Source organism: Rhopalosiphum padi, unplaced genomic scaffold (genome assembly GCF_020882245.1).
Source record: "Rhopalosiphum padi isolate XX-2018 unplaced genomic scaffold, ASM2088224v1 scaffold1, whole genome shotgun sequence".
Taxonomy (NCBI): Eukaryota; Metazoa; Arthropoda; class Insecta; order Hemiptera; family Aphididae; genus Rhopalosiphum; species Rhopalosiphum padi.
Genome location: NW_026869996.1, coordinates 1,783,846 through 1,807,364, shown reverse-complemented (window position 1 = coordinate 1,807,364; position 23,519 = coordinate 1,783,846).

The following is a 23,519-nucleotide window of genomic DNA, read 5'->3' as shown; positions in this document are numbered from 1 at the left end:
TTATTATTAGGGGTTGTTAAGGAAAAATGTTAAATTTAATTTATTTGACGGATTTAAATCAATTATTATGGGGTTTTTTTGATGAATTAATGGTTTTTTTTAATACATTTTAAGGAAATTTCTGGTTTTTAATCATTTATTATGGGGGGTTGTTAAGGAAAAATGTTAAATTTAATTTAATTGATGGATTTAAATCAATTATTATGGGTTTTTTTGATGAATTAATGGTTTTTTTAATACATTTTAAGGAAATTTCTGGTTTTTAATCGTTTATTATTGGGGGTTGTTAAGGAAAAATGTTAAATTTAATGTATTTGATGGTTTTAAATCGGTTATTATTGGGGGTTGTTAAGGAAAAATGTTAAATTTAATTTATTTGATGGATATAAATCAATTATTATGGGGTTTTTTGATGAATTAATGGTTTTTTTAATAAATTTTAAGGAAATTTTTGGTTTTTAATCATATATTATGGGGGGTTGTTAAGGAAAAATGTTAAATTTAATGTATTTGATGGTTTTAAATCTTTATTATTGGGGGTTGTTAAGGAAAAATGTTAAATTTAATTTATTTGATGGATTTAAATCAATTATTATGGGGTTTTTTTGATGAATTAATGGTTTTTTGAATACATTTTAAGGAAATTTCTGGTTTTTAATCATTTATTATGGGGGTTTGTTAAGGAAAAATGTTAAATTTAATTTATTTGATGGATTTAAATCAATTATTATGGGGTTTTTTGATGAATTAATGGTTTTTTTTTAATACATTTTAAGGAAATTTCTGGTTTTTAATCATTTATTATGGGGGGTTGTTAAGGAAAAATGTTAAATTTAATTTAATTGATGGATTTAAATCAATTATTATGGGTTTTTTTTGATGAATTAATGGTTTTTTTTAATACATATTAAGGAAATTTCTGGTTTTTAATCATTTATTATGGGGGTTTGTTAAGGAAAAATGTTAAATTTAATTTAATTGATGGATTTAAAGCGGTTTTTATGGGGTTTTTTGATGAATTAATGGTTTTTTAATACATTTTAAGGAAATTTCTGGTTTTTAATAATTTATTATGGGGGTTTGTTAAGGAAAAATGTTAAATTTAATTTATTTGATGGATTTAAAGCGGTTTTTATGGAGTTTTTTGATGAATAAATGGTTTTTTAATACATGTTAAGGAAATTTCTGGTTTTTAATAATTTATTATGGGGGTTTGTTGAGAAAAAATGTTAAATTTAATTTATTTGATGGTTTTAAATCGTTTATTATTGGGGGTTGTTAAGGAAAAATGTTAAATTTAATTTATTTGATGGTTTTAAATCGTTTATTATTGGGGGTTGTTAAGGAAAAATGTTAAATTTAATTTATTTGACGGATTTAAATCAATTATTATGGGGTTTTTTTGATGAATTAATGGTTTTTTTAATACATTTTAAGGAAATTTCTGGTTTTTAATCATTTATTATGGGGGGTTGTTAAGAAAAAATGTTAAATTTAATGTATTTGATGGTTTTAAATAGTTTATTATTGGGGGTTGTTAAGGAAAAATGTTAAATTTAATTAATTTGATGGATTTATATCGGTTATTATTGGGGGTAGTTAAGGAAAAATGTTAAATTTAATGTATTCAATGGTTTTAAATCTTTATTATTGGGGGTTGTTAAGGAAAAATGTTAAATTTAATTTATTTGATGGATTTAAAGCGGTTTTTATGGGGTTTTTTTGATGAATTAATGGTATTTTTAATACATTTTTACGAAATTTCTGGTTTTTAATCATTTATTATGGGGGGTTGTTAAGGAAAAATGTTAAATTGAATATAATTGATGGATTTAAATCAATTATTATGGGGTTTTTTGATGAATTAATGGTTTTTTTTAATACATTTTAAGGAAATTTCTGGTTTATAATCATTTATTATGGGGGTTTGTTAAGAAAAAATGTTAAATTTAATGTATTTGATGGTTTTAAATCGGTTATTATTGGGGGTTGTTAAGGAAAAATGTTAAATTTAATTTATTTGATGGATTTAAATCAATTATTATGGGTTTTTTTTGATGAATTAATGGTTTTTTTTAATACATATTAAAGAAAATTCTGGTTTTTAAACATTTATGATGGGGGTTTGTTAAGGAAAAATGATAAATTTAATTTATTTGATGGTTTTAAATCGTTTATTATTGGGGGTTGTTAAGGAAAAATGTTAAATTTAATTTATTTGATGGTTTTAAATCGTTTATTATTGGGGTTGTTAAGGAAAAATGTTAAATTTAATTTATTTGACGGATTTAAATCAATTATTATGGGGTTTTTTGATGAATTTATGTTTTTTTTAATACATTTTAAGGAAATTTCTGGTTTTTAAGAATTTATTATGGGGGTTTGTTAAGGAAAAATGTTAAATTTAATTTATTTGATGGATTTAAATCAATTATTATGGGGTTTTTTGATGAATTAATGGTTTTTTTTAATACATTTTAAGGAAATTTCTGGTTTTTAATCATTTATTATGGGGGGTTGTTAAGGAAAAATGTTAAATTTAATTTATTTGATGGTTTTAAATCGTTTATTATTGGGGTTGTTAAGGAAAAATGTTAAATTTAATTTATTTGACGGATTTAAATCAATTATTATGGGGTTTTTTGATGAATTTATGTTTTTTTTAATACATTTTAAGGAAATTTCTGGTTTTTAAGAATTTATGATGGGGGTTTGTTAAGGAAAAATGATAAATTTAATTTATTTGATGGTTTTAAATCGTTTATTATTGGGGGTTGTTAAGGAAAAATGTTAAATTTAATTTATTTGATGGTTTTAAATAGTTTATTATTGGGGGTTGTTAAGGAAAAATGTTAAATTTAATTAATTTGATGGATTTATATCGGTTATTATTGGGGGTAGTTAAGGAAAAATGTTAAATTTAATGTATTCAATGGTTTTAAATCTTTATTATTGGGGGTTGTTAAGGAAAAATGTTAAATTTAATTTATTTGATGGATTTAAAGCGGTTTTTATGGGGTTTTTTGATGAATTAATGGTATTTTTAATACATTTTTAGGAAATTTCTGGTTTTTAATCATTTATTATGGGGGGTTGTTAAGGAAAAATGTTAAATTTAATGTATTTGATGGTTTTAAATAGTTTATTATTGGGGGTTGTTAAGGAAAAATGTTAAATTTAATTAATTTGATGGATTTATATCGGTTATTATTGGGGGGTAGTTAAGGAAAAATGTTAAATTTAATGTATTCAATGGTTTTAAATCTTTATTATTGGGGGTTGTTAAGGAAAAATGTTAAATTTAATTTATTTGATGGATTTAAAGCGGTTTTTATGGGGTTTTTTTGATGAATTAATGGTATTTTTAATACATTTTTAGGAAATTTCTGGTTTTTAATCATTTATTATGGGGGGTTGTTAACGAAAAATGTTAAATTTAATATAATTGATGGATTTAAATCAATTATTATAGGGGTTTTTTGATGAATTAATGGTTTTTTTAATACATTTTAAGGAAATTTCTGGTTTTTAATAATTTATTATGGGGGTTTGTTAAGGAAAAATGTTAAATTTAATTTATTTGATGGATTTAAATCAATTATTATGGGGTTTTTTGATGAATTAATGGTTTTTTTAATAAATTTTAAGGAAATTTCTGGTTTTTAATCATTTATTATGGGGGGTTGTTAAGGAAAAATGTTAAATTTAATTTATTTCAAAGATTTAAATCAATTATTATGGGTTTTTTTTGATGAATTAATGGTTTTTTTTAATACATTTTAAGGAAATTTCTGGTTTTTAATAATTTATTATGGGGGTTTGTTAAGGAAAAATGTTAAATTTAATTTATTTGATGGATTTAAATCAATTATTATGGGGTTTTTTGATGAATTAATGGTTTTTTTAATACATTTTAAGGAAATTTCTGGTTTTTAATCATTTATTATGGGGGGTTGTTAAGGAAAAATGTTAAATTTAATGTATTTGATGGTTTTAAATAGTTTATTATTGGGGGTTGTTAAGGAAAAATGTTAAATTTAATTAATTTGATGGATTTATATCGGTTATTATTGGGGGTAGTTAAGGAAAAATGTTAAATTTAATGTATTCAATGGTTTTAAATCTTTATTATTGGGGGTTGTTAAGGAAAAATGTTAAATTTAATTTATTTGATGGATTTAAAGCGGTTTTTATGGGGTTTTTTGATGAATTAATGGTATTTTTAATATATTTTTAGGAAATTTCTGGTTTTTAATCATTTATTATGGGGGGTTGTTAAGGAAAAATGTTAAATTTAATGTATTTGATGGTTTTAAATAGTTTATTATTGGGGGTTGTTAAGGAAAAATGTTAAATTTAATTAATTTGATGGATTTATATCGGTTATTATTGGGGGTAGTTAAGGAAAAATGTTAAATTTAATGTATTCAATGGTTTTAAATCTTTATTATTGGGGGTTGTTAAGGAAAAATGTTAAATTTAATTTATTTGATGGATTTAAAGCAGTTTTTATGGGGTTTTTTGATGAATTTATGGTATTTTTAATACATTTTTAGGAAATTTCTGGTTTTTAATCATTTATTATGGGGGGTTGTTAAGGAAAAAATGTTAAATTTAATATAATTGATGGATTTAAATCAATTATTATGGGGTTTTTTTGACGAATTAATGGTTTTTTTAATACATTTTAATGAAATTTCTGGTTTTTAATCATTTATTATGGGGGGTTGTTAAGGAAAAATGTTAAATTTAATTTAATTGATGGATTTAAATCAATTATTATGGGTTTTTTTGATGAATTAATGGTTTTTTTAATACATTTTAAGGAAATTTCTGGTTTTAAATCGTTTATTATTGGGGGTTGTTAAGGAAAAATGTTAAATTTAATTTAATTGATGGATTTAAATCAATTATTATGGGTTTTTTTGATGAATTAATGGTTTTTTTAATACATTTTAAGGAAATTTCTGGTTTTAAATCGTTTATTATTGGGGGTTGTTAAGGAAAAATGTTAAATTTAATGTATTTGATGGTTTTAAATCGGTTATTATTGGGGGTTGTTAAGGAAAAATGTTAAATTTAATTTATTTAATGAATTTAAAGCGGTTTTTATGGGGTTTTTTGATGAATTAATGGTTTTTTAATACATATTAAGGAAATTTCTGGTTTTTAATCATTTATTATGGGGGTTTGTTAAGGAAAAATGTTAAATTTAATTTAATTGATGGATTTAAAGCGGTTTTTATGGAGTTTTTTGATGAATAAATGGTTTTTTAATACATGTTAAGGAAATTTCTGGTTTTTAATAATTTATTATGGGGGTTTGTTGAGAAAAAATGTTAAATTTAATTTATTTGATGGTTTTAAATCGTTTATTATTGGGGGTTGTTAAGGAAAAATGTTAAATTTAATTTATTTGATGGTTTTAAATCGTTTATTATTGGGGGTTGTTAAGGAAAAATGTTAAATTTAATTTATTTGACGGATTTAAATCAATTATTATGGGGTTTTTTGATGAATTAATGGTTTTTTTAATACATTTTAAGGAAATTTCTGGTTTTAAATCGTTTATTATTGGGGGATGTTAAGGAAAAATGTTAAATTTAATGTATTTGATGGTTTTAAATCGGTTATTATTGGGGGTTGTTAAGGAAAAATGTTAAATTTAATTTATTTGATGGATATAAATCAATTATTATGGGGTTTTTTGATGAATAAATGGTTTTTTTAATAAATTTTAAGGAAATTTTTGGTTTTTAATCATATATTATGGGGGGTTGTTAAGGAAAAATGTTAAATTTAATGTATTTGATGGTTTTAAATCTTTATTATTGGGGGTTGTTAAGGAAAAATGTTAAATTTAATTTATTTGATGGATTTAAATCAATTATTATGGGGTTTTTTGATGAATTAATGGTTTTTTTAATACATTTTAAGGAAATTTCTGGTTTTTAATCATTTATTATGGGGGTTTGTTAAGGAAAAATGTTAAATTTAATTTATTTGATGGATTTAAATCAATTATTATGGGGTTTTTTTGATGAATTAATGGTTTTTTTAATACATTTTAAGGAAATTTCTGGTTTTTAATCATTTATTATGGGGGGTTGTTAAGGAAAAATGTTAAATTTAATTTAATTGATGGATTTAAATCAATTATTATGGGTTTTTTTGATGAATTAATGGTTTTTTTAATACATATTAAGGAAATTTCTGGTTTTAAATCATTTATTATGGGGGGTTGTTAAGGAAAAATGTTAAATTTAATTTATTTGATGGATTTAAATCAATTATTTGGGTTTTTTTGATGAATTAATGGTTTTTAATACATATTAAGGAAATTTCTGGTTTTTAATCGTTATTATTGGGGGTTGTTAAGGAAAAATGTTAAATTTAATTTATTTGATGGATTTAAATCAATTATTTGGGTTTTTTTGATGAATTAATGGTTTTTTTAATACATATTAAGGAAATTTCTGGTTTTTAATCATTTATGATGGGGTTTTGTTAAGGAAAAATGTTAAATTTAATGTATTTGATGGTTTTAAATCGGTTATTATTGGGGGTTGTTAATGAAAAATGTTAAATTTAATTTATTTAATGAATTTAAAGCGGTTTTTATGGGGTTTTTTGATGAATTAATGGTTTTTTTAATACATATTAAGGGAAATTTCTGGTTTTTAATCATTTATTATGGGGGTTTGTTAAGGAAAAATGTTAAATTTAATTTAATTGATGGATTTAAAGCGGTTTTTATGGGGTTTTTTGATGAATTAATGGTTTTTTTAATACATTTTAAGGAAATTTTCTGGTTTTTAATAATTTATTATGGGGGTTTGTTAAGGAAAAATGTTAAATTTAATTTATTTGATGGATTTAAAGCGGTTTTATGGAGTTTTTTGATGAATAAATGGTTTTTTAATACATGTTAAGGAAATTTCTGGTTTTTAATAATTTATTATGGGGGTTTGTTGAGAAAAAATGTTAAATTTAATTTATTTGATGGTTTTAAATCGTTTATTATTGGGGGTTGTTAAGGAAAAATGTTAAATTTAATTTATTTGATGGTTTTAAATCATTTATTATTAGGGGTTGTTAAGGAAAAAATGTTAAATTTAATTTATTTGACGGATTTAAATCAATTATTATGGGGTTTTTTGATGAATTAATGGTTTTTTTAATACATTTTAAGGAAATTTCTGGTTTTTAATCATTTATTATGGGGGGTTGTTAAGGAAAAATGTTAAATTTAATTTAATTGATGGATTTAAATCAATTATTATGGGTTTTTTTGATGAATTAATGGTTTTTTTAATACATTTTAAGGAAATTTCTGGTTTTTAATCGTTTATTATTGGGGTTGTTAAGGAAAAATGTTAAATTTAATGTATTTGATGGTTTTAAATCGGTTATTATTGGGGGTTGTTAAGGAAAAATGTTAAATTTAATTTATTTGATGGATATAAATCAATTATTATGGGGTTTTTTGATGAATTAATGGTTTTTTTAATAAATTTTAAGGAAATTTTTGGTTTTTTAATCATATATTATGGGGGGTTGTTAAGGAAAAATGTTAAATTTAATGTATTTGATGGTTTTAAATCTTTATTATTGGGGGTTGTTAAGGAAAAATGTTAAATTTAATTATTTGATGGATTTAAATCAATTATTATGGGGTTTTTTGATGAATTAATGGTTTTTTGAATACATTTTAAGGAAATTTCTGGTTTTTAATCATTTATTATGGGGGTTTGTTAAGGAAAAAATGTTAAATTTAATTTATTTGATGGATTTAAATCAATTATTATGGGGTTTTTTGATGAATTAATGGTTTTTTTAATACATTTTAAGGAAATTTCTGGTTTTTAATCATTTATTATGGGGGTTGTTAAGGAAAAATGTTAAATTTAATTTAATTGATGGATTTAAATCAATTATTATGGTTTTTTTGATGAATTAATGGTTTTTTTAATACATATTACAGGAAATTTCTGGTTTTTAATCATTTATTATGGGGGGGTTGTTAAGGAAAATGTTAAATTTAATTTAATTGATGGCTTTAAATAAATTATTATGGGTTTTTTTGATGAATTAATGGTTTTTTTAATACATTTTAAGGAAATTTCTGATTTTAAATCGTTTATTATTGGGGGTTGTTAAGGAAAAATGTTAAATTTAATTTATTTGATGGATTTAAATCAATTATTTGGGTTTTTTTGATGAATTAATGGTTTTTTTTAATACATATTAAGGAATTTCTGGTTTTTAATCATTTATGATGGGGTTTTGTTAAGGAAAAATGTTAAATTTAACGTATTTGATGGTTTTAAATCGGTTATTATTGGGGGTTGTTAATGAAAAATGTTAAATTTAATTTATTTAATGAATTTAAAGCGGTTTTTATGGGGTTTTTTGATGAATTAATGGTTTTTTAATACATATTAAGGAAATTTCTGGTTTTTAATCATTTATTATGGGGGTTTGTTAAGGAAAAATGTTAAATTTAATTTAATTGATGGATTTAAAGCGGTTTTTATGGGGTTTTTTGATGAATTGATGGTTTTTTAATACATTTTAAGGAAATTTCTGGTTTTTAATAATTTATTATGGGGGTTTGTTAAGGAAAAATGTTAAATTTAATTTATTTGATGGATTTAAAGCGGTTTTTATGGAGTTTTTTGATGAATAAATGGTTTTTTAATACATGTTAAGGAAATTTCTGGTTTTTAATAATTTATTATGGGGGTTTGTTGAGAAAAAATGTTAAATTTAATTTATTTGATGGTTTTAAATCGTTTATTATTGGGGGTTGTTAAGGAAAAATGTTAAATTTAATGTATTTGATGGTTTTAAATCGGTTATTATTGGGGGTTGTTAAGGAAAAATGTTAAATTTAATTTATTTGATGGATATAAATCATCTATTATGGGGTTTTTTGATGAATTAATTGGTTTTTTTAATAAATTTTAAGGAAATTTTTGGTTTTTAATCATATATTATGGGGGGTTGTTAAGGAAAAATGTTAAATTTAATGTATTTGATGGTTTTAAATCTTTATTATTGGGGGTTGTTAAGGAAAAATGTTAAATTTAATTTATTTGATGGATTTAAATCAATTATTATGGGGTTTTTTGATGAATTAATGGTTTTTTTAATACATTTTAAGGAAATTTCTGGTTTTTAATCATTTATTATGGGGGTTTGTTAAGGAAAAATGTTAAATTTAATTTATTTGATGGATTTAAATCAATTATTATGGGGTTTTTTGATGAATTAATGGTTTTTTTAATACATTTTAAGGAAATTTCTGGTTTTTAAATCATTTATTATGGGGGGTTGTTAAGGAAAAATGTTAAATTTAATTTAATTGATGGATTTAAATCAATTATTATGGGTTTTTTTGATGAATTAATGGTTTTTTTAATACATATTAAGGAAATTTCTGGTTTTTAATCATTTATTATGGGGGGTTGTTAAGGAAAAATGTTAAATTTAATTAAATTGATGGCTTTAAATAAATTATTATGGGTTTTTTTGATGAATTAATGGTTTTTTTAATACATTTTAAGGAAATTTCTGGTTTTAAATCGTTTATTATTGGGGGTTGTTAAGGAAAAATGTTAAATTTAATTTATTTGATGGATTTTAAAATCAATTATTTGGGTTTTTTGATGAATTAATGGTTTTTTTTAATACATTTTAAGGAAATTTCTGGTTTTTAATCATTTGTTATGGGGGGTTGTTAAGGAAAAAATGTTAAATTTAATTTATTTAATGAATTTAAAGCGGTTTTTATGGGGTTTTTTGATGAATTAATGGTTTTTTAATACATATTAAGGAAATTCTGGTTTTTAAATAATTTATTATGGGGGTTTGTTGAGAAAAAATGTTAAATTTAATATAATTGATGGATTTAAATCAATTATTATGGGGTTTTTTGATGAATTAATGGTTTTTTTAATACATTTTAAGGAAATTTCTGGTTTATAATCATTTATTATGGGGGTTTGTTAAGGAAAAATGTTAAATTTAATGTATTTGATGGTTTAAAATAGTTTTTTATTGGGGGTTGTTAAGGAAAAACATTAAATTTAATTTATGTGATGGATATAAATCAATTATTATGGGGTTTTTTGATGAATTAATGGTTTTTTTTAATACATTTTAAGGAAATTTCTGGTTTTTAATCATTTATTATGGGGGTTGTTATGGAAAAATGTTAAATTTAATTTATTTGATGGATTTAAATCAATTATTATGGGGTTTTTTGACGAATTAATGGTTTTTTTAATACATTTTAAGGAAATTTTTGGTTTTAAAAATCGTTTATTATTGGGGGTTGTTAAGGAAAAATGTTAAATTTAATTTATTTGATGGATTTAAATCAATTATTATGGGTTTTTTTGATGAATTAATGGTTTTTTTAATACATATTAAGGAAATTTCTGGTTTTTAATCATTTATTATGGGGGTTTGTTAAGGAAAAATGTTAAATTTAATGTATTTGATGGTTTTAAATCTTTATTATTGGGGGTTGTTAAGGAAAAATGTTAAATTTAATTTATTTGATGGTTATAAATCGTTTATTATTGGGGGTTGTTAAGGAAAAATGTTAAATTTAATTTATTTGACGGATTTAAATCAATCATTATGGGTTTTTTGATGAATTTATGGTTTTTTTAATACATTTTAAGGAATTTCTGGTTTTTAATCATTTATTATGGAGAGTTGTTAAGGAAAAATGTTAAATTTAATTTATTTGATGGATTTAAATCAATTATTATGCGGTTTTTTGATGAATTAATGGTTTTTTTAATACATTTTAAGGAAATTTCTGGTTTTTAATCATTTATTATGGGGGGTTGTTAAGGAAAAATGTTAAATTTAATTTATTTGATGGTTTTAAATCGTTTATTATTGGGGTTGTTAAGGAAAAATGTTAAATTTAATTTATTTGACGGATTTAAATCAATTATTATGGGGTTTTTTGATGAATTTATGTTTTTTTTAATACATTTTAAGGAAATTTCTGGTTTTTAAGAATTTATGATGGGGGTTTGTTAAGGAAAAATGATAAATTTAATTTATTTGATGGTTTTAAATCGTTTATTATTGGGGGTTGTTAAGGAAAAATGTTAAATTTAATGTATTTGATGGTTTTAAATAGTTTATTATTGGGGGTAGTTAAGGAAAAATGTTAAATTTAATGTATTCAATGGTTTTAAATCTTTATTATTGGGGGTTGTTAAGGAAAAATGTTAAATTTAATTTATTTGATGGATTTAAAGCGGTTTTTATGGGGTTTTTTGATGAATTAATGGTATTTTTAATACATTTTTAGGAAATTTCTGGTTTTTAATCATTTATTATGGGGGGTTGTTAAGGAAAAAATGTTAAATTTAATGTATTTGATGGTTTTAAATAGTTTATTATTGGGGGTTGTTAAGGAAAAATGTTAAATTTAATTAATTTGATGGATTTATATCGGTTATTATTGGGGGTAGTTAAGGAAAAATGTTAAATTTAATGTATTCAATGGTTTTAAATCTTTATTATTGGGGGTTGTTAAGGAAAAATGTTAAATTTAATTTATTTGATGGATTTAAAGCGGTTTTTATGGGGTTTTTTGATGAATTAATGGTATTTTTAATACATTTTTAGGAAATTTCTGGTTTTTAATCATTTATTATGGGGGGTTGTTAACGAAAAATGTTAAATTTAATATAATTGATGGATTTAAATCAATTATTATAGGGGTTTTTTGATGAATTAATGGTTTTTTTAATACATTTTAAGGAAATTTCTGGTTTTTAATAATTTATTATGGGGGTTTGTTAAGGAAAAATGTTAAATTTAATTTATTTGATGGATTTAAATCAATTATTATGGGGTTTTTTTGATGAATTAATGGTTTTTTTTAATAAATTTTAAGGAAATTTCTGGTTTTTAATCATATATTATGGGGGGTTGTTAAGGTAAAATGTTAAATTTAATTTATTTCAAAGATTTAAATCAATTATTATGGGTTTTTTTTGATGAATTAATGGTTTTTTTAATACATTTTAAGGAAATTTCTGGTTTTTAATAATTTATTATAGGGGTTTGTTAAGGAAAAATGTTAAATTTAATTTATTTGATGGATTTAAATCAATTATTATGGGTTTTTTTGATGAATTAATGGTTTTTTTAATACATTTTAAGGAAATTTCTGGTTTTAAATCGTTTATTATTGGGGGTTGTTAATGAAAAATGTTAAATTTAATGTATTTGATGGTTTTAAATCGGTTATTATTGGGGGTTGTTAAGGAAAAATGTTAAATTTAATTAATTTGATGGATTTATATCGGTTATTATTGGGGGTAGTTAAGGAAAAATGTTAAATTTAATGTATTCAATGGTTTTAAATCTTTATTATTGGGGGTTGTTAAGGAAAAATGTTAAATTTAATTTATTTGATGGATTTAAAGCGGTTTTTATGGGGTTTTTTGATGAATTAATGGTATTTTTAATACATTTTTACGAAATTTCTGGTTTTTAATCATTTATTATGGGGGGTTGTTAAGGAAAAATGTTAAATTGAATAAAATTGATGGATTTAAATCAATTATTATGGGGTTTTTTGATGAATTAATGGTTTTTTTAATACATTTTAAGGAAATTTCTGGTTTATAATCATTTATTATGGGGGTTTGTTAAGGAAAAATGTTAAATTTAATGTATTTGATGGTTTTAAATCGGTTATTATTGGGGGTTGTTAAGGAAAAATGTTAAATTTAATTTATTTGATGGATTTAAATCAATTATTATGGGTTTTTTTGATGAATTAATGGTTTTTTTTAATACATATTAAAGAAAATTCTGGTTTTTAAACATTTATGATGGGGGTTTGTTAAGGAAAAATGATAAATTTAATTTATTTGATGGTTTTAAATCGTTTATTATTGGGGGTTGTTAAGGAAAAATGTTAAATTTAATTTATTTGATGGTTTTAAATCGTTTATTATTGGGGTTGTTAAGGAAAAATGTTAAATTTAATTTATTTGACGGATTTAAATCAATTATTATGGGGTTTTTTGATGAATTTATGTTTTTTTTAATACATTTTAAGGAAATTTCTGGTTTTTAAGAATTTATTATGGGGGTTTGTTAAGGAAAAATGTTAAATTTAATTTATTTGATGGATTTAAATCAATTATTATGGGGGTTTTTTGATGAATTAATGGTTTTTTTAATACATTTTAAGGAAATTTCTGGTTTTTAATCATTTATTATGGGGGGTTGTTAAGGAAAAATGTTAAATTTAATTTATTTGATGGTTTTAAATCGTTTATTATTGGGGTTGTTAAGGAAAAATGTTAAATTTAATTTATTTGACGGATTTAAATCAATTATTATGGGGTTTTTTGATGAATTTATGTTTTTTTTAATACATTTTAAGGAAATTTCTGGTTTTTAAGAATTTATGATGGGGGTTTGTTAAGGAAAAATGATAAATTTAATTTATTTGATGGTTTTAAAATCGTTTATTATTGGGGGTTGTTAAGGAAAAATGTTAAATTTAATGTATTTGATGGTTTTAAATAGTTTATTATTGGGGGTTGTTAAGGAAAAATGTTAAATTTAATTAATTTGATGGATTTATATCGGTTATTATTGGGGGTAGTTAAGGAAAAATGTTAAATTTAATGTATTCAATGGTTTTAAATCTTTATTATTGGGGGTTGTTAAGGAAAAATGTTAAATTTAATTTATTTGATGGATTTAAAGCGGTTTTTATGGGGTTTTTTGATGAATTAATGGTATTTTTAATACATTTTTAGGAAATTTCTGGTTTTTAATCATTTATTATGGGGGGTTGTTAAGGAAAAATGTTAAATTTAATGTATTTGATGGTTTTAAATAGTTTATTATTGGGGGTTGTTAAGGAAAAATGTTAAATTTAATTAATTTGATGGATTTATATCGGTTATTATTGGGGGTAGTTAAGGAAAAATGTTAAATTTAATGTATTCAATGGTTTTAAATCTTTATTATTGGGGGTTGTTAAGGAAAAATGTTAAATTTAATTTATTTGATGGATTTAAAGCGGTTTTTATGGGGTTTTTTGATGAATTAATGGTATTTTTAATACATTTTTAGGAAATTTCTGGTTTTTAAGAATTTATGATGGGGGGTTGTTAAGGAAAAATGTTAAATTTAATGTATTTGATGGTTTTAAATAGTTTATTATTGGGGGTTGTTAAGGAAAAATGTTAAATTTAATTAATTTGATGGATTTATATCGGTTATTATTGGGGGTAGTTAAGGAAAAATGTTAAATTTAATGTATTCAATGGTTTTAAATCTTTATTATTGGGGGTTGTTAAGGAAAAATGTTAAATTTAATTTATTTGATGGATTTAAAGCGGTTTTTATGGGGTTTTTTGATGAATTAATGGTATTTTTAATACATTTTTAGGAAATTTCTGGTTTTTAATCATTTATTATGGGGGGTTGTTAACGAAAAATGTTAAATTTAATATAATTGATGGATTTAAATCAATTATTATAGGGGTTTTTTGATGAATTAATGGTTTTTTTAATACATTTTAAGGAAATTTCTGGTTTTTAATAATTTATTATGGGGGTTTGTTAAGGAAAAATGTTAAATTTAATTTATTTGATGGATTTAAATCAATTATTATGGGGTTTTTTTGATGAATTAATGGTTTTTTTAATAAATTTTAAGGAAATTTCTGGTTTTTAATCATATATTATGGGGGGTTGTTAAGGTAAAATGTTAAATTTAATTTATTTCAAAGATTTAAATCAATTATTATGGGTTTTTTTGATGAATTAATGGTTTTTTTAATACATTTTAAGGAAATTTCTGGTTTTTAATAATTTATTATAGGGGTTTGTTAAGGAAAAATGTTAAATTTAATTTATTTGATGGATTTAAATCAATTATTATGGGTTTTTTTTGATGAATTAATGGTTTTTTTTAATACATTTTAAGGAAATTTCTGGTTTTAAAATCGTTTATTATTGGGGGTTGTTAATGAAAAATGTTAAATTTAATGTATTTGATGGTTTTAAATCGGTTATTATTGGGGGTTGTTAAGGAAAAATGTTAAATTTAATTAATTTGATGGATTTATATCGGTTATTATTGGGGGTAGTTAAGGAAAAATGTTAAATTTAATGTATTCAATGGTTTTAAATCTTTATTATTGGGGGTTGTTAAGGAAAAATGTTAAATTTAATTTATTTGATGGATTTAAAGCGGTTTTTATGGGGTTTTTTGATGAATTAATGGTATTTTTAATACATTTTTACGAAATTTCTGGTTTTTAATCATTTATTATGGGGGGTTGTTAAGGAAAAATGTTAAATTGAATAAAATTGATGGATTTAAATCAATTATTATGGGGTTTTTTTGATGAATTAATGGTTTTTTTAATACATTTTAAGGAAATTTCTGGTTTATAATCATTTATTATGGGGGTTTGTTAAGGAAAAATGTTAAATTTAATGTATTTGATGGTTTTAAATCGGTTATTATTGGGGGTTGTTAAGGAAAAATGTTAAATTTAATTTATTTGATGGATTTAAATCAATTATTATGGGTTTTTTTGATGAATTAATGGTTTTTTTTAATACATATTAAAGAAAATTCTGGTTTTTAAACATTTATGATGGGGGTTTGTTAAGGAAAAATGATAAATTTAATTTATTTGATGGTTTTAAATCGTTTATTATTGGGGGTTGTTAAGGAAAAATGTTAAATTTAATTTATTTGATGGTTTTAAATCGTTTATTATTGGGGTTGTTAAGGAAAAATGTTAAATTTAATTTATTTGACGGATTTAAATCAATTATTATGGGGTTTTTTGATGAATTTATGTTTTTTTTAATACATTTTAAGGAAATTTCTGGTTTTTAAGAATTTATTATGGGGGTTTGTTAAGGAAAAATGTTAAATTTAATTTATTTGATGGATTTAAATCAATTATTATGGGGTTTTTTGATGAATTAATGGTTTTTTTAATACATTTTAAGGAAATTTCTGGTTTTTAATCATTTATTATGGGGGGTTGTTAAGGAAAAATGTTAAATTTAATTTATTTGATGGTTTTAAATCGTTTATTATTGGGGTTGTTAAGGAAAAATGTTAAATTTAATTTATTTGACGGATTTAAATCAATTATTATGGGGTTTTTTTGATGAATTTATGTTTTTTTTAATACATTTTAAGGAAATTTCTGGTTTTTAAGAATTTATGATGGGGGTTTGTTAAGGAAAAATGATAAATTTAATTTATTTGATGGTTTTAAATCGTTTATTATTGGGGGTTGTTAAGGAAAAATGTTAAATTTAATGTATTTGATGGTTTTAAATAGTTTATTATTGGGGGTTGTTAAGGAAAAATGTTAAATTTAATTAATTTGATGGATTTATATCGGTTATTATTGGGGGTAGTTAAGGAAAAATGTTAAATTTAATGTATTCAATGGTTTTAAATCTTTATTATTGGGGGTTGTTAAGGAAAAATGTTAAATTTAATTTATTTGATGGATTTAAAGCGGTTTTTATGGGGTTTTTTGATGAATTAATGGTATTTTTAATACATTTTTAGGAAATTTCTGGTTTTTAATCATTTATTATGGGGGGTTGTTAAGGAAAAATGTTAAATTTAATGTATTTGATGGTTTTAAATAGTTTATTATTGGGGGTTGTTAAGGAAAAATGTTAAATTTAATTAATTTGATGGATTTATATCGGTTATTATTGGGGGTAGTTAAGGAAAAATGTTAAATTTAATGTATTCAATGGTTTTAAATCTTTATTATTGGGGGTTGTTAAGGAAAAATGTTAAATTTAATTTATTTGATGGATTTAAAGCGGTTTTTATGGGGTTTTTTGATGAATTAATGGTATTTTTAATACATTTTTAGGAAATTTCTGGTTTTTAAGAATTTATGATGGGGGTTTGTTAAGGAAAAATGATAAATTTAATTTATTTGATGGTTTTAAATCGTTTATTATTGGGGGTTGTTAAGGAAAAATGTTAAATTTAATGTATTTGATGGTTTTAAATAGTTTATTATTGGGGGTTGTTAAGGAAAAATGTTAAATTTAATTAATTTGATGGATTTATATCGGTTATTATTGGGGGTAGTTAAGGAAAAATGTTAAATTTAATGTATTCAATGGTTTAAAATCTTTATTATTGGGGGTTGTTAAGGAAAAATGTTAAATTTAATTTATTTGATGGATTTAAAGCGGTTTTTATGGGGTTTTTTTGATGAATTAATGGTATTTTTAATACATTTTTAGGAAATTTCTGGTTTTTAATCATTTATTATGGGGGGTTGTTAAGGAAAAATGTTAAATTTAATGTATTTGATGGTTTTAAATAGTTTATTATTGGGGGTTGTTAAGGAAAAATGTTAAATTTAATTAATTTGATGGATTTATATCGGTTATTATTGGGGGTAGTTAAGGAAAAATGTTAAATTTAATGTATTCAATGGTTTTAAATCTTTATTATTGGGGGTTGTTAAGGAAAAATGTTAAATTTAATTTATTTGATGGATTTAAAGCGGTTTTTATGGGGTTTTTTGATGAATTAATGGTATTTTTAATACATTTTTAGGAAATTTCTGGTTTTTAATCATTTATTATGGGGGGTTGTTAACGAAAAATGTTAAATTTAATATAATTGATGGATTTAAATCAATTATTATAGGGGTTTTTTGATGAATTAATGGTTTTTTTAATACATTTTAAGGAAATTTCTGGTTTTTAATAATTTATTATGGGGGTTTGTTAAGGAAAAATGTTAAATTTAATTTATTTGATGGATTTAAATCAATTATTATGGGGTTTTTTGATGAATTAATGGTTTTTTTAATAAATTTTAAGGAAATTTTTGGTTTTTAATCATATATTATGGGGGGTTGTTAAGGTAAAATGTTAAATTTAATTTATTTCAAAGATTTAAATCAATTATTATGGGTTTTTTTGATGAATTAATGGTTTTTTTAATACATTTTAAGGAAATTTCTGGTTTTTAATAATTTATTATAGGGGTTTGTTAAGGAAAAATGTTAAATTTAATTTATTTGATGGATTTAAATCAATTATTATGGGTTTTTTTGATGAATTAATGGTTTTTTTAATACATTTTAAGGAAATTTCTGGTTTTAAATCGTTTATTATTGGGGGTTGTTAATGAAAAATGTTAAATTTAATGTATTTGATGGTTTTAAATCGGTTATTATTGGGGGTTGTTAAGGAAAAATGTTAAATTTAATTAATTTGATGGATTTATATCGGTTATTATTGGGGGTAGTTAAGGAAAAATGTTAAATTTAATGTATTCAATGGTTTTAAATCTTTATTATTGGGGGTTGTTAAGGAAAAATGTTAAATTTAATTTATTTGATGGATTTAAAGCGGTTTTTATGGGGTTTTTTTGATGAATTAATGGTATTTTTAATACATTTTTACGAAATTTCTGGTTTTTAATCATTTATTATGGGGGGTTGTTAAGGAAAAATGTTAAATTGAATAAAATTGATGGATTTAAATCAATTATTATGGGGTTTTTTGATGAATTAATGGTTTTTTTAATACATTTTAAGGAAATTTCTGGTTTATAATCATTTATTATGGGGGTTTGTTAAGGAAAAATGTTAAATTTAATGTATTTGATGGTTTTAAATCGGTTATTATTGGGGGTTGTTAAGGAAAAATGTTAAATTTAATTTATTTGATGGATTTAAATCAATTATTATGGGTTTTTTTGATGAATTAATGGTTTTTTTTTAATACATATTAAAGAAAATTCTGGTTTTTAAACATTTATGATGGGGGTTTGTTAAGGAAAAATGATAAATTTAATTTATTTGATGGTTTTAAATCGTTTATTATTGGGGGTTGTTAAGGAAAAATGTTAAATTTAATTTATTTGATGGTTTTAAATCGTTTATTATTGGGGTTGTTAAGGAAAAATGTTAAATTTAATTTATTTGACGGATTTAAATCAATTATTATGGGGTTTTTTTGATGAATTTATGTTTTTTTTTAATACATTTTAAGGAAATTTCTGGTTTTTAAGAATTTATTATGGGGGTTTGTTAAGGAAAAATGTTAAATTTAATTTATTTGATGGATTTAAATCAATTATTATGGGGTTTTTTTGATGAATTAATGGTTTTTTTAATACATTTTAAGGAAATTTCTGGTTTTTAATCATTTATTATGGGGGGTTGTTAAGGAAAAATGTTAAATTTAATTTATTTGATGGTTTTAAATCGTTTATTATTGGGGTTGTTAAGGAAAAATGTTAAATTTAATTTATTTGACGGATTTAAATCAATTATTATGGGGTTTTTTGATGAATTTATGTTTTTTTTAATACATTTTAAGGAAATTTCTGGTTTTTAAGAATTTATGATGGGGGTTTGTTAAGGAAAAATGATAAATTTAATTTATTTGATGGTTTTAAATCGTTTATTATTGGGGGTTGTTAAGGAAAAATGTTAAATTTAATGTATTTGATGGTTTTAAATAGTTTATTATTGGGGGTTGTTAAGGAAAAATGTTAAATTTAATTAATTTGATGGATTTATATCGGTTATTATTGGGGGTAGTTAAGGAAAAATGTTAAATTTAATGTATTCAATGGTTTTAAATCTTTATTATTGGGGGTTGTTAAGGAAAAATGTTAAATTTAATTTATTTGATGGATTTAAAGCGGTTTTTATGGGGTTTTTTGATGAATTAATGGTATTTTTAATACATTTTTAGGAAATTTCTGGTTTTTAATCATTTATTATGGGGGGTTGTTAAGGAAAAATGTTAAATTTAATGTATTTGATGGTTTTAAATAGTTTATTATTGGGGGTTGTTAAGGAAAAATGTTAAATTTAATTAATTTGATGGATTTATATCGGTTATTATTGGGGGTAGTTAAGGAAAAATGTTAAATTTAATGTATTCAATGGTTTTAAATCTTTATTATTGGGGGTTGTTAAGGAAAAATGTTAAATTTAATTTATTTGATGGATTTAAAGCGGTTTTTTATGGGGTTTTTTGATGAATTAATGGTATTTTTAATACATTTTTAGGAAATTTCTGGTTTTTAAGAATTTATGATGGGGGTTTGTTAAGGAAAAATGATAAATTTAATTTATTTGATGGTTTTAAATCGTTTATTATTGGGGGTTGTTAAGGAAAAATGTTAAATTTAATGTATTTGATGGTTTTAAATAGTTTATTATTGGGGGTTGTTAAGGAAAAATGTTAAATTTAATTAATTTGATGGATTTATATCGGTTATTATTGGGGGTAGTTAAGGAAAAATGTTAAATTTAATGTATTCAATGGTTTTAAATCTTTATTATTGGGGGTTGTTAAGGAAAAATGTTAAATTTAATTTATTTGATGGATTTAAAGCGGTTTTTATGGGGTTTTTTTGATGAATTAATGGTATTTTTAATACATTTTTAGGAAATTTCTGGTTTTTAATCATTTATTATGGGGGGTTGTTAAGGAAAAATGTTAAATTTAATGTATTTGATGGTTTTAAATAGTTTATTATTGGGGGTTGTTAAGGAAAAATGTTAAATTTAATTAATTTGATGGATTTATATCGGTTATTATTGGGGGTAGTTAAGGAAAAATGTTAAATTTAATGTATTCAATGGTTTTAAATCTTTATTATTGGGGGTTGTTAAGGAAAAATGTTAAATTTAATTTATTTGATGGATTTAAAGCGGTTTTTATGGGGTTTTTTGATGAATTAATGGTATTTTTAATACATTTTTAGGAAATTTCTGGTTTTTAATCATTTATTATGAGGGGTTGTTAACGAAAAATGTTAAATTTAATATAATTGATGGATTTAAATCAATTATTATAGGGGTTTTTTGATGAATTAATGGTTTTTTTAATACATTTTAAGGAAATTTCTGGTTTTTAATAATTTATTATGGGGGTTTGTTAAGGAAAAATGTTAAATTTAATTTATTTGATGGATTTAAATCAATTATTATGGGGTTTTTTTGATGAATTAATGGTTTTTTTAATAAATTTTAAGGAAATTTCTGGTTTTTAATCATATATTATGGGGGGTTGTTAAGGTAAAATGTTAAATTTAATTTATTTCAAAGATTTAAATCAATTATTATGGGTTTTTTTGATGAATTAATGGTTTTTTTAATACATTTTAAGGAAATTTCTGGTTTTTAATAATTTATTATAGGGGTTTGTTAAGGAAAAAATGTTAAATTTAATTTATTTGATGGATTTAAATCAATTATTATGGGTTTTTTTGATGAATTAATGGTTTTTTTAATACATTTTAAGGAAATTTCTGGTTTTAAATCGTTTATTATTGGGGGTTGTTAATGAAAAATGTTAAATTTAATGTATTTGATGGTTTTAAATCGGTTATTATTGGGGGTTGTTAAGGAAAAATCTTAAATTTAATTTATTTGATGGATTTAAATCAATTATTATGGGGTTTTTTGATGAATTAATGGTTTTTTTAATACATTTTAAGGAAATTTCTGGTTTTTAAACATTTATGATGGGGGTTTGTTAAGGAAAAATGATAAATTTAATTTATTTGATGGTTTTAAATCGTTTATTATTGGGGGTTGTTAAGGAAAAATGTTAAATTTAATTTATTTGATGGTTTTAAATCGTTTATTATTGGGGGTTGTTAAGGAAAAATGTTAAATTTAATTTATTTGACGGATTTAAATCAATTATTATGGGGTTTTTTGATGAATTAATGGTTTTTTTAATACATTTTAAGGAAATTTCTGGTTTTTAATAATTTATTATAGGGGTTTGTTAAGGAAAAATGTTAAATTTAATTTATTTGATGGATTTAAATCAATTATTATGGGGTTTTTTTGATGAATTAATGGTTTTTTTAATACATTTTAAGGAAATTTCTGGTTTTTAAACATTTATGATGGGGGTTTGTTAAGGAAAAATGATAAATTTAATTTATTTGATGGTTTTAAATCGTTTATTATTGGGGGTTGTTAAGGAAAAATGTTAAATTTAATTTATTTGACGGATTTAAATCAATTATTATGGGGTTTTTTGATGAATTAATGGTTTTTTTTAATACATTTTAAGGAAATTTCTGGTTTTTAATCATTTATTATGGGGGGTTGTTAAGGAAAAATGTTAAATTTAATGTATTTGATGGTTTTAAATAGTTTATTATTGGGGGTTGTTAAGGAAAAATGTTAAATTTAATTAATTTGATGGATTTATATCGGTTATTATTGGGGGTAGTTAAGGAAAAATGTTAAATTTAATGTATTCAATGGTTTTAAATCTTTATTATTGGGGGTTGTTAAGGAAAAATGTTAAATTTAATTTATTTGATGGATTTAAAGCGGTTTTTATGGGGTTTTTTGATGAATTAATGGTATTTTTAATACATTTTTACGAAATTTCTGGTTTTTAATCATTTATTATGGGGGGTTGTTAAGGAAAAATGTTAAATTGAATATAATTGATGGATTTAAATCAATTATTATGGGGTTTTTTGATGAATTAATGGTTTTTTTAATACATTTTAAGGAAATTTCTGGTTTATAATCATTTATTATGGGGGTTTGTTAAGGAAAAATGTTAAATTTAATGTATTTGATGGTTTTAAATCGGTTATTATTGGGGGTTGTTAAGGAAAAATGTTAAATTTAATTTATTTGATGGATTTAAATCAATTATTATGGGTTTTTTTGATGAATTAATGGTTTTTTTTAATACATATTAAAGAAAATTCTGGTTTTTAAACATTTATGATGGGGGTTTGTTAAGGAAAAATGATAAATTTAATTTATTTGATGGTTTTAAATCGTTTATTATTGGGGGTTGTTAAGGAAAAATGTTAAATTTAATTTATTTGATGGTTTTAAATCGTTTATTATTGGGGTTGTTAAGGAAAAATGTTAAATTTAATTTATTTGACGGATTTAAATCAATTATTATGGGGTTTTTTGATGAATTTATGTTTTTTTTAATACATTTTAAGGAAATTTCTGGTTTTTAAGAATTTATTATGGGGGTTTGTTAAGGAAAAATGTTAAATTTAATTTATTTGATGGATTTAAATCAATTATTATGGGGTTTTTTGATGAATTAATGGTTTTTTTAATACATTTTAAGGAAATTTCTGGTTTTTAATCATTTATTATGGGGGGTTGTTAAGGAAAAATGTTAAATTTAATTTATTTGATGGTTTTAAATCGTTTATTATTGGGGTTGTTAAGGAAAAATGTTAAATTTAATTTATTTGACGGATTTAAATCAATTATTATGGGGTTTTTTGATGAATTTATGTTTTTTTTAATACATTTTAAGGAAATTTCTGGTTTTTAAGAATTTATGATGGGGGTTTGTTAAGGAAAAATGATAAATTTAATTTATTTGATGGTTTTAAATCGTTTATTATTGGGGGTTGTTAAGGAAAAATGTTAAATTTAATGTATTTGATGGTTTTA